This window comes from Trachurus trachurus (genome assembly GCF_905171665.1).
Source record: "Trachurus trachurus genome assembly, chromosome: 8".
Classification (NCBI taxonomy): domain Eukaryota; kingdom Metazoa; phylum Chordata; class Actinopteri; order Carangiformes; family Carangidae; genus Trachurus; species Trachurus trachurus.
Genome location: NC_139905.1, coordinates 8,230,663 through 8,243,523, shown reverse-complemented (window position 1 = coordinate 8,243,523; position 12,861 = coordinate 8,230,663).

Below are 12,861 nucleotides of genomic sequence, written 5' to 3'. Positions count from 1 at the left end.
ATGACACAAGATGAGACAAGTCCACACCCCTACAAAGGATTCAGTGCACACAGTCTTTTGAAAGAAGCTTAATATTCTGCAACTTTTCCTAGGCAGTGTCACCTAACAGAGCCTTGTCTCCACCGAGCTGCTGAGGTGAGGTAATGGGGCAATAAAGAACAGCGAGTCCCTGGCCTGATGTCACCCTATACGTATGATGTATGTGGTTGTTCATTTGAGTCACCCTGGATTTAGGGAGTTCATTCACCTCTCCCTTTGTCAGCAAGGATGCATAATTCATCATAACTGTATCGCTTTGAGATAACAACAGGCGTCATATTGATCAGTCAAGAATCTGTCTGTCGACCTTGAGGATAAACTGGAGAAACTGAGGCCTCTCTGGACATATTTGTGAAAATGGACAGCCTCGTACTAGAAGAGGAAGCATCTCGTCAAGGATGTGGGTGTAATATTAGTTGACAGTGTTGTCTGCAGTGACGAAATGTTTTGTACCACTCTTGACCCCATGTTTCATCACGGTGAAGGGCTAAGGAGGTGAAAAGTTCAGGACACGAGAGGCTTCGACAATGAGACTCACTAACTGTCCCGAGGTAGAGGCACGTCCTTCAGAGGAGGACAGACCAGACTATCCAATTTCTAATGTTCCCTCGAATGCACCTGAGACCAAAGGCTTCAACATCGCCCAACCTATCCTAAAATTCATTGCCCACTGACAATGACAATAATATGGAAGCAAACAACGGCGACATTCAGGCGGAGGATTTCTGGGACACATCTTCAGAGACAATGTTCTCTGTGAAGGACGCAGCCCCTAATTTGGGACGTATAGTTCCTTTGTCCATAGTCCTATGGTCCTGTTCTAGGACTTGCACAAGGACATCAGCATGAAGTCGACATTGTGGCGACTAAAATACAACAAACTGTCTAATATCATTCGCAACCAGAAATCATTCAGTCTGTTTCTATCAAGAACATTTCTGGGGACAAAATTGGAAAATGATTCAAGACTGATGGAAATAGGTTTTTATGTGGTCACTGTGATAAATGATTAGGAAACACTGGCTCTGAATTCTCCCTCAGGCGCAGTCTATTCTTTTTTTAGATTTTACTAATACACTTCTAATACATTCTGTGACTTTTCCTGTTCACGCTCTGTCTAAAAACATACTTTGCATCATTGAGTTGACACCCATGGTCTTAGTTTCTCTCTGTGGCTGCTGCTCCCCTCCAGCGTCTCGTGGTCTACTTCCTATATATGTCAGCACATGTGTGTATAGTAGATTTTTACAGTTAAATGCACGTACTCTCAGCGCTTTGTCGTATGCAAACGTGTGAAAACAAGTGCCTAAGTGTGTTTTGTGTGCACTTGTCAGGGTTGATTAATTTGCCCTATATAAAAGAGATACTGTCACGCCAGAGCTTGTTTTTAGAGGAAACAAGGTCTCTGGGCTGACAGTAGCTGCTGCCCACGGCCCGAGCTTTTAGTTTCTCTTTGCTCGATGCCATTTGTTTAACTTTCCCTCTCTCCTCCACTCCACTCTCCTCTGCTCTCCCCTCCTCTCCTTTCTTCTGTCTGTACCCTGGCTTCCTCACTATGCATCCCTGCCCTCTTCTGTTGTGTGTCTCAGCCGCGCTCTGTGCTCCGCTGTGACAGCTAACAGAGGTCACTGTTTACTCTCATTTATCAGTCAATCATCGCTCGCTGCAGGGGCTCCAAACACGGCTATTTTTCCATCCTTCCTTTGCCATCACTGTTCCCAGAACAATGGCAAAGACAGTGACATATAATTACTTCATTAAACTACGTAGGACGTGTTTTCTTTTCAATATTATTTCCTGCCCATTCATGCTGAACTTCTCTGGGAAATATGCAAAAAACTGACAAGATATTTCCGTTTTTGTGAGTGTGACTGACAACTTATTGGTAATGGGGGAGGGAATGTGCTGTATTATTATGTGGTCAATGGAATAAAATCAATAGACAAAAGTGATATTATTCTGTCCATTCGTTAAATATCAGGGAAAACAAGAATTCATTATTTTGTCAGCGTGATAAAAATCTAAATGCTCAGCAGGAACATTAGTCCTCAGTCGTCCTCTAATGTGACCGTCTTTCATTGTGGATACAAAACATTTTTCTAAATCTTTGTCTTGATCTCTGCTCTTCATTATAAAGCACAAGATCAAATTTGGATTCACTTAAGCTAAGATAATTCAAGAGTTTCCACCAACCCACTTCCCCTTGCCAAACTCATCAGATACCTGTAATTAGCATTTTTATGAATAAAAAACTGTTTGATCAGAGGTTTTTTTTTTTCTAAAGTGCGCATTTATAATAGTTTCTGAGCCAAACCCATGTTGAATTTCCATACCAAAGTTGTTAATAAGGCCTGGATGTTCTCTGTGTTGCGTGGCCCATTAGGTTTTTGGGCACAGTCTGGGCGAATGATTAATTCATCAGTGTGCTGTCTTTAAATATGAAGGTGCCTGCATGCCTCTATCTTCACTACAAAACTCGGGGAAGGAGCACTTTCAATTTGACTAAAAAGAAAAAAAAGAAAAATGTCCACGCTTCCTGTCCTTACCACAAACATGACCAATGACTTATTTTCTCTGAGCAGCGAAACAATGGGAGTTTTTAGGAGAAACATCTGCAGCGACAGTAAGAAATGAGGGAAACGCCACCACCGGTGATTGGTGATATGGAGAAGCTCGGCCATACATCACGCGGCTGAACAAGAATCAAAAAGCACACACTGTTCCCCATGTAAATTTATTATGGCAGCAGCGAGGCCCATATGCAATGAAATCTTGAGGGGCAGAAGGATGACTTGTCTTACATAACTGCTAAAGCTGGCACAGTTTCAGCAGCAGGCAGAGGAGGAACCCTAATGCAGGGGTTCACACGTTCTCCGATCATTAACCCGGAGGATTGTTTCCCTCCGTCGGGCCACACGCCATCTGATTATTTCTCTCCGATAGATATGATGAGATTTCTTGTTGATGGATGTGATGTGATTCATAATTTGACATCCGGATATCAGAAATGCGTCCGCGTTACATTCTCCCACTGCTCAATCCACTAATTCAATTGTAAATCAATCACAGTTTTTCCTCATTTCAGCAGACGACAAGGACTACGACTCCTCTGGGAATAAGACAAGACAAGGCCCCCGAGAGGCTGCCCTGAGGGACGCCTCTTTAAAAAACAACCACTTTTACACACAGCGTAAACCCATTTGCGACCGTGGAGGGTCCTCCTCCTTATCCTTGGCGATGTTACCATAAAAGAGAGAAACGTTTTTATGTGCCCCCCTCCGCCCTTATATGAGGCCTGCAGGAATATCGTAATCTAATCTGGACTCCAATAAGTCTGTGTTTCATTCTAACTAGATCATGGCCTCTGTGTACCTCAGCCACTCTCATTCAGGTTTCCATGGTGCACACACACACACCGACACACACACACACACACACAGGCTAAGAGCCATGTCCCTTTCTTGGCCCCGAGCCGAACAGCACTGGCCCTCCTTTCCATCTCCGCTCTCCACCCGACTTGACATCCAAGCAACACCTCCGCCTCCTCTTCTTCCTCTCATCCCAGGGATGCTACCATAATAAAAAGGAGTAACATTGTATGCCCCCCCCCATCCCATCCCACCCCCTCCCATCCATCCCTCCACTCCCAACAACAAAAACAACAAGAACACTACCTCTCCAGGGGGCATCTGCAGGAGTATTATTATCTAATCACAGCTCTAATAAGACCAAACAAGATCCTGGGCCCTTCTAACCCACCCACCTACCCTCCAGGCTGAGAGTGGCCATTACCCTTCACACCATCCCGGACTCCCCCCCACCCCCCCACCCCCCCTATTTGGTTCCCAGTAATACACACAAGACTACACATGCACACACACACATACAGAGGCCACCACTCTCTCCATCCTCTCTACACGCCCCACATACATCAGTATGTCTTTAGCACTGGCCGGGCTGTAGAGGCAGCGAGAGGAAAGACAGAGTATTAGTATTCAGAGCACAGGGAGGAAAAATAGAGGAGGGAGCGGGCGAGCGAGCGAGCGAGCAGCCGAGAGACAGAGAGAGTGAGAGGGAGGGGATAGTGAAACAGAGAGGAGGAAAAACACAAGGAGGGGGGAAAATATAAGAGAAGAACACAGGAAACGGGAGGGAAAAGAGGGGAGGGGAGAGATATCATATTGTTCATTTCTCCCTCTCAGTCTGCCATCCCGGTTGCGGGGCTTATTGCTCGGTGCGTCTTGGAGAGAGAGAGAGAGAGAGAGAGAGAGGTGTGTGGGGGGGTGGACAAGAGCGAAAGAGGGCGGAATGCCCCTTTACAAGCGTCGCATCTGACTAAAACAGCGGACAGGCTCGTAAATCGGGGGAATCGGACACAGAAAGAGAGAGAGAGGGAGTGCGCGGTGGGGGAGACAGTGGTTGGTTTCTGCAGCGCCAAGGTAGGAGGACATTCCCGCTTTTGTTGCCCGTGCAGCACAGCATGCATTCGGCTCTGTGTGATAATCTGCGATGTGCGCGTTATTCTCTTCTCTTCTCTTTTCTCTTCTCTGTATCATATCTGCTTTGATCCTGCAGCTCTGCACCGGGCTCCGCTGAATTTGCCCTAAATCCAGCAGCATGTGTCTGTTTTTCCCATTAATATTTAATGTATATTATTTGTGCATCACCCTGGCGCTTCCATGTTGCATTCCTCCATCGGTATAGGTATAGGCTATATGTTTCGAGCCTATATAGTGGCGGGATGCATGTAAGTGAAGAGGCAGTCTAGATCTGTGAGGCTATGTATAGGCTGTGCCAGGTCTATAGCTGTAACACATAACAGGCGTATCGTGGCTGTATTACAAGTGTATCAATGGCACCTATCCTCACTGATGATGATGATTGAACTTTTTTTTCGGCTTTCTCTTCCTGTCGCGCAAACGCTATTAGATATGAGACGAACAGACAGTAGGAGGAGGAGGGAGGGAGGAGGGAAGGGGGGGTGGTGGTGGTGCGCGCACGGGCACGCAGAAAACACACAGAAGACAGGTTGACGTGCGTAAGACGTGCGTAATTCACCCCCTTCCCTTCCCCTTCCTCCCCCCCTCTCCTCTTCCACCTCCACCCACACCCACACCCAGGCCTTTTCCACACACCCCCCCACCCCGGTTTAGCTGTACCATCAAAAAAAAAAAAAAAGACACAGTTGCTCAGCTTCCCACCACAGAGAGCCATATTTATGCAAATGGTCAGAAAGAGAAAGAAAACCCACTGAGACACACTGACTCACCGACTCTGACATAGCAGTAGGTGAAAAATGAAGTGAGGGCGGCCGTTGTCTGTATATATATGTGTGTGTGTGTGTGTGTGTGTGTGTGTGTGTGTGTGTGTGTGTGTGTGTGTGTGTGTGTGTGTGTGTGTGATTACACTCCCTGTCTGTAAATAGGTCCCACTCTGCAGCTCTCCTCTGGCTGTGCAGGAGACAGGAAGAGCAGCACCAATATCCCAGGGTTCCCGACTTGAGCCACTCGCTCTCTAGTTCCTGTGTCATGCTATAGATAATTTAGACACTTGCAGCTCCAACAGGCCCGGAGTGGCAGAGAGCTGTGAAAGCCTGGACAGCAACCTTTGATACGTGTGAATGTGGGACAGAAATAGGCGGAAATACAAGCAGACACTTCCTGCTAGTGTGTATGTATGTGTGTGTTTGGTTGCATGTTTATAGAGATATATGGGCTTAAGCAGATATTAAAGCCCACTAACTCCCACCTTGTGTTATTTATTTGCCTGAAAGGGTGTGCAGGAGCTATTATAGGACAGGCTAAATTGGGACAACCTCGAGGCTGAGGCTCCGCAAAGCTATTACCTCCAGTCAATAGACATTAATATCCCCACGTTCAATCTTGGCCTCATACGGCGCCGCCTCGGTCCCAGAGCTCTGCTCCACTGGAGTAACCAAAAAGATGAGTTGTAGTAGCCCCTATCTGTTTACCCCTCGTGCATCAATCCGTCACGGTCGAGTGAGCAGAGAGGAGCGATGATAGCATTGTCTCCGGCAGACCATAATCGCCGTGGCTTTCTAAAAAAAAAAGAGAGAAAAAAAAGAAGAGGAAGTGATGCAAGGAAAGGATATGCCAGCCAGCCAGCCAGCGCCTGGTGGAGCGAGGTCACGACCTCTATGAATCAGGGACAGTGCTGGCGAATGGCGGGTGATCTAAGAGTACACGAGTACATCGATTTGAGGTGATACACAACATGATACGGCCCAGCAGGGAACGGCAGAGCAGCAGACGGCTTCAGAGTCTGGAGCAGAGAGGAGCAAGCAAGCAGGTCACAGGGGCGAAACCAAGTCACCAGACTGTGGAAGTGCAGCCAGCAGGAAGCTACATGTTTTGGGTTTTTTTTAAAGGGGGGGAACGCAGTGGGTGTGAAATCTGCTTAAACACTTAAGCACCATTTGCAGACTTTTTTCTTTTTTGAAACAAAAGACAACAACAGAAGCATTCAGGGCAAGAATGAGAGGTTCAATTAAAGATGACTTCCAGGTACGGATGAAAACAAAAGGAGGGAGCGTGGCAGCAGATAGGACGACTTGAAAGAAGGTTCAACGAGATTTGCCCGAAACATCCTATTAGGTTTATCCAATGGATTAGTCTCCTTTGTCTATACAGAAGAAAACATTATGTTCTCACACAAGGAAGGAAAAGAAAAAAGGCTCTGACTGTTCTGTTAAAATTTGCAATTATGAAGGTGTTCAGTTTCTTCTTTAAAAAAAATCCTTAGTCATTTTCGCAACAAACATTAATTCCTATTAGTCCAAGTTCTGAGCCAGAATCCTGGTTGTTGTTGTTGTTGGGTTTACCTGAAATTAAATTCTGTCGCCCTTTTCTAAGAGGATTTTATTCAACATAAAGGCAAATATATGTATTATTTGACTAGAAAATGAAACGCCAGATGATGATGATGATGTAAAGAGAGAGAGGGGGCGGTGGGTAGGGGGGCTCCCTGCTGTATAGATCACAGGGTTGGTGGTATAAGCATCTGAACGTCTTCCTCTTCCTCGGCAGCAGACAGCAGCTTTTCAAAGGCCTTATCACTGTAAATTCCCAAACCCAGCTGAGGTGTGTGATTCATCCCTCAGAGACAGATTCCACACACAGATTTCAGATTTCAGTCACGCTCTCTAAGATGATCCTTGTTACTGAAAAACACGCCTCCTGGGTTTCCTTTTTTCCTTTTTTCTTTGCTTTTTTTCCCTCTCTCTCTCTCTCTCCATCTTTTATCAAATTCACATTCACTTCCGCTGTTTTTTCGGTGGAGCTTCCCAGCGTGGGGGAGAGAAAACCAGTGCATCTCTATAGTGGGAGGACTGCTGCTGAGCTTAAAAAATAAAAAACAAAATCCAATACTACTCAAAAAATAAAAAGAGTGAGGGTGCATTCGATATTAGATAAATATTTATTGGTGTATGTCTCAGCAATAAGAACTAGCCTAGTCGTACTGTGGCATACTGAGCTTTTGCTTCCTCACTCTAAATTTGTACTGGATTTGCTGGACTCCTTTTTTTTCTATTTTCCTCCCGCCCGCTTTCCGTGCACCTGGAGGGCGGCTTGGAAATCCCCCCTGTGCAAATACAAGAATGATCCCTTCATTATAAGGGGATACAAACATAAACGCCTCATCTGCTTTATCGCCTATAAGCTAGATTGAGGATGTAACGGCTGGACAGAGCCATTAAAAATGAGACGTTTAGCTGATGCTCTTATCCAAAGTGATTAACAGGAGGTGGTCACCCAGAGGGGTGCGAGGTGGGAGGTTGGGGGGGGGGGGGGGGGGGGGGGGGCAATATCTTGCTTAAGGGCAGAAGTGCAGAGGAGGAGGGGGAGGGAGAGCTTGAACTTGCAGCTTCTTTCTGGCTTGATTTTAGAGTTTATACCCACTGGGTGTCTGCTCCTCCTTGTCCCCCCTCCCTCCCAGATTTAGCTCAGTGGCCGGCTTCTTTCATAATTGAGCACAGACTTCCTCTTTTATTTTTTTTCTCCTCTTCCTCTTCCTCCTCCTCCTTCTTTTTCTGTCTGTCGTGTGATTGCACAGGAACCTGTTTACTCTCATTCTCCTTTCTCCTCCTCCTCCACTGCCGCTGCCGCCGCCACCGCCACCGTGGTGTGATTGTGATTAGACTGTGACCTTGCACGCCGTTTCCCTGTCTCCTCTCGGCCCAATCGGACAGTGACCTTACCGGTCGGCTGGTCTGTGTTGTGGCGTGTTCGTTCCCTGGGAGTATTGATCCCAGAGCAGAGCAGAGCAGAGCAGCAGTCAATGGAGCATCTGTGGGAGGTTTAGTGTTTCTCTCTCTCTCTCTCTCTCTCTCTCTCTCTCTCTCTCTCTCGCTACAGTATAGTAGGAACGTGTGTTTCTGGGCATGACGCTCTCGGATTCGTCAACACGTCTCTGAAGGCATATTTATCTGTGAATAACCAGCCTCTGTAAATATTTTCCTTGTAGTAAATTGCGTCCTCAAACCCTTGATTACCATTGTTGCTGTGTCACCCTCGCCGCCAGCTTCCTATGTTTTTTTTTTTTTGCCCTTCTCTGCTCCAATTTTTTTCCCTCCCTCTTTATCTGTCTCGTCTCCAATTTAATGTCAGCATCTCTCTTTTCCCCTCACACTCTCTCTCTGCCTCCCTCCTCCTCCTCCTCCTCTTCTGTCTCTCGCCACACAGTCGTTCTTTCTCTCTGTCTCTCCCCTCCATTTCTTCTTGTTCTTCTTCTTCTCCCTCCATTCTGATGCTCTCCCTGGCATTTGAGGCAGCCAGTTTTTGTGCCAGACAGCCATTCCTCAGATTGAGATATCCTGGGTTTTAAAGTCACTCAGACAGATTTACTATCTTAATGGGAGAGAGTGGAGTTGGACGAAGAGGGAGTGGGTGGTATAGGGGGTGGGTGGTGGGGGGATTGAGAGGAGGTTCTTGTGCAAGGATGTAAGGTTTGGATGGCGTTTTGATTTGCTAATTTCAGATTCATTTCTGCAAAAAAGGCTACACCGTGATGGACAGATAAATAGACTCCACCTTATCTGAGCTCCCTTTAGACTGACACCCTATCCTAATGTGACAATCAGCTGATGTGAAAAGGAGACAAAGACGAGAGAGAAAAAGTCTGTTTCTGTCTGCGAGAGGCGGCGAGACGTGTGTGTGTGGGGGGGGAAAGTCGAGAAGCATTTCTTGTTTCTCCGTCTTGTTCCCTGAGTGAAATATGTCTTTGCCTAATGTGGTGATTGACTGATGGCTGGAAGACAGATGGACACATAAGGAGCACTTTGCTAGGGAGGTGCCACTCAATGCACAAAGACTGACGCTTGACATTTCACAGAACAACATACATCAAATGATCAATAGTCCTTCCCCCTGTCCGACAAGGCACCTTGCTTGAGAAATAGGTCCGCCGCCTCACAAGGACAAAACATCTTAGTGGATAAGTGAGCTGACCCCACGCTCCATGAATATTGTTTTTCCAGGGCTTGTGCAGGAAAAAAAAAAAAGAAGAAATGTTTGCCAGACATTTTCAATACAGGGGTTCTTTTTTTATTATTTCTTCTTTGCAATGGATCGGTATTATTAGACACAACTTTGCATACATTCTCGTCAGTCAGAGTCCCCGGAGCCTCATAGACTGTGAGAAACTGGAGTTTTTGGGCATTGACCTGCTTTTATTTAGACAGAATGAGTTCAAAAATAAAGGCAGTATGCTAAAGAAGTCTAGTTTCTCTTGGATGAAAGGACAAGGAGCGCAGACATAAGGCAGTCAGACTTAATTCAGCTAATTATAACCTCAGTCTGATGTTTTATTAGATTTTGTGTCCATCCAAACATCTGTTTTTTTTTTGCCGGTGTTTGTCTCTGCTGCACTCGTGTTTATGTGTCGTATTGATTTATCGATTGATTTTTTTTCTGTTTTTTTTTCTCCAGGTGATGTTGTTGGAGAGCTTCAGAAAAAGAGTCTCCACAAATCTGACAGCGACTTCCAATCCACGCCGATGTGCTGGAGAGATCGCAGATACCGATGCTCTGCTTTCCCACCATCTCCTGTTGGAGCTAGATGACTAAGAGCTCGACTGCTTCACTACTTGTAGAGGAAGACGGAGAAAAAGGAAAAAAAAAAAAAAAAGAGCCACTTGTCTGCAGGCTGCCCGTTTCTGGTCTTGGAAACATTAGGAAAATAACAAGCTAAAGGTTGTGCATGCACTGCAGGCATAACTCTGCATTCTTTAGCCAAACCCATTTACAAAGAAAACTTTCTACATGTGGATTGCTTCCGCTCCGGCTCGCAAATTCAACATGGCCCAGAATCTCCCGAGTCAAGTCCAATAAAGGTAAAGAAAACACAACACAACACAACACAAACCGCTTTATGACATTATCTAAGGTAATGAAATGCTTTAATTTTGGGTTTTCTCCTGCTGCACAGTAGTTCTCGTGAAGCTGAATGTGAATCTAAAGCAGCTGCTGAGACTCGTTCCTGTTGTACCACGAGGAGGATCAGTCAATCAAAGTGTTTGTGTTACAGGAAGTTGTAATATGTGTTATACAATACACAAAGTTTCAGGATATTAGACCCATTGCTCATTTTTTAAACCACCGAAATCATCCTGGAGAGATCGTGTTGAGTGAGTCCTGACTCATCTGCTCTTACTCAGAGTCAGAAAGTTAACACTTAAGTAATTAAAGAGTTTGCGCGTGTATGAATATTTAAAATGAATCATTAACTCGGCATTATATGATGGTACATTTTAAATTGCACCATCATTTATAGCACCTCCTCCACATATTTACAATACATGTAGTTTTCTTCCTTTTATTTCAACACTATCAGCATCAGAGCTGTTGCTACGATTTTGCAATTTCCTTAATGTTGCAGTAACATCGTAATGCACTGCGATTTATTACTTAAATTATGCTGGAAAGGAAAAAGTTGTTCCACACATTTTATTTAATACAATTAAGTTCTTAGTTTGATCCCATAAAAGAAGTATTTCAACATTCATGAACCAAAAACTTACATTTCTGTTTGCAGTTTACAGTTTTTATTAAAAGGTCACACAAAACACAAAATATCATGATATTATTCTGTATTGATCTTTTCCCCCCCGCCCCTAAAACATGCTCATAGGACCGAACCCCACGAAGAACCGACATCCAACCCTGCGGAGCTGTGGAGCGCTGCACAGCTTCCTTTAAGCTCAGTTCAGTTCAGAGGACTTTCTTTGTACCTCCAGGGGTCCTTTGGTCCTTTAAGGCTCATTAACTCATTGGTTTGGCTCCTCTGCCCACATAAAGACTGAATGGCGCCTCCACTTACCCAAGAGCTTTCTTTCCCCGTCACCTCCTGTGCAAAAAACACAGTGGAAATTAATTTGTGGTTTGAAAAAAAAAGAAGTAAAAACAACATTGTGTTGCTGCAGATAATCTTTTTTTTTTCAACACTTTATTGAAAAAATTCCAATTACAGTCAGAAAATTGATCTTTTGATAATACAAAACAGAGTCTGGCATCTCACATTAAGAAAATAAATACATACATATGAGACATAAAGTGAACGAAGTACGTATGTCAGTACACGTACTGTATAAAGTTAAACATAATAATAAAAGCAAATTTAAATAAAATGAAAAATGAAATAGGAAAACAGGCAAGGCATATTACATTCCTCTAAATAGTTCTTGAATTATGTTCACAGTATGCATACATTTCTTATTGTCAGTCATTTTTATACATTCAAGGTGTTTCAAACACAGGAAAGAAAGGTCGACCTTTAGAGAATTTGGCTTTATGGATGTGAAATTTCGCAATTAGAATAACCAGATTAATTAAGTGTTGAATTTTTCGCTCCTTATTGTTATAATATAATAGTAGGCTACATCCGTGGCTTTCAAATTAATTGGAAGGTTGGATTGTTAGGTGATGTAATTTTCAATTTTCTTTCCAAAAAATTTGGGAAAATTGACAGCGTTACAAAATACACATTTGACATCAATATTGACAAATCTTGACAGATATTTGTGAGTGGGGTAAATGTTTTGTATGATTTTATATTGAACTTCTTTGATTTTATTGGAGATAGCAAATTTATGTGGAAGGAGCCATGTTGTTTTCCAATTACTGTAATATCAGAGAAAGAGGAGGTCCATACAAATTTTCCTCTAGGTGTGATTTTCCTTTTCCTGAAAAAATGATTCCTTGCTGCAGATAATCCACAGACTTCGCTGTCAACAGGTTTCATCAGGAGATTCAGTAGGAAAATGGTTTTCTGTCATAGTTTGGATGAACTGAACCTTCACTTTCTTGCACATCAGGATACTTTCGGATGTGCCTGCGACTAGTTCAAATGTTCTCTCGTCTCGCTCGATGCCAGTCGCCTTGTATCACGATGCTAAAGCGATGTTATGTAGCGCAGGAGCCAATGATCCATCAGGTACACACTGATGGTTTTGGCATCAGTGTTTGCACTTAATGGGTAAGGTGACCAATCTGCCAAAAACTTGATTTGTACACTTTTATGTCCTCGCTGACTCACGCTGCCAATTCCTCTCCCTTTATCTCTTTCAGGGGAAAAGCGCGAGGGGTGGGTGTCGCCTAGTCACACATGGGCGCGTCAGTCTGGTCTCTGTGACCCGGACCGAGACACCCCCGCATCTTCCTCCTCTTCCTCCTCTTCCTCAGTTCACGCCTTGTAAAAGGTGGACGGGCCAACACTCTTCTTACCCGAGCGCCGTCCGATAGGTGAGGGCGGCGAGGGCTGCGCTGTCATTGGCTGACTGCTGGTGAGAGTGCGATGCGGATAGGA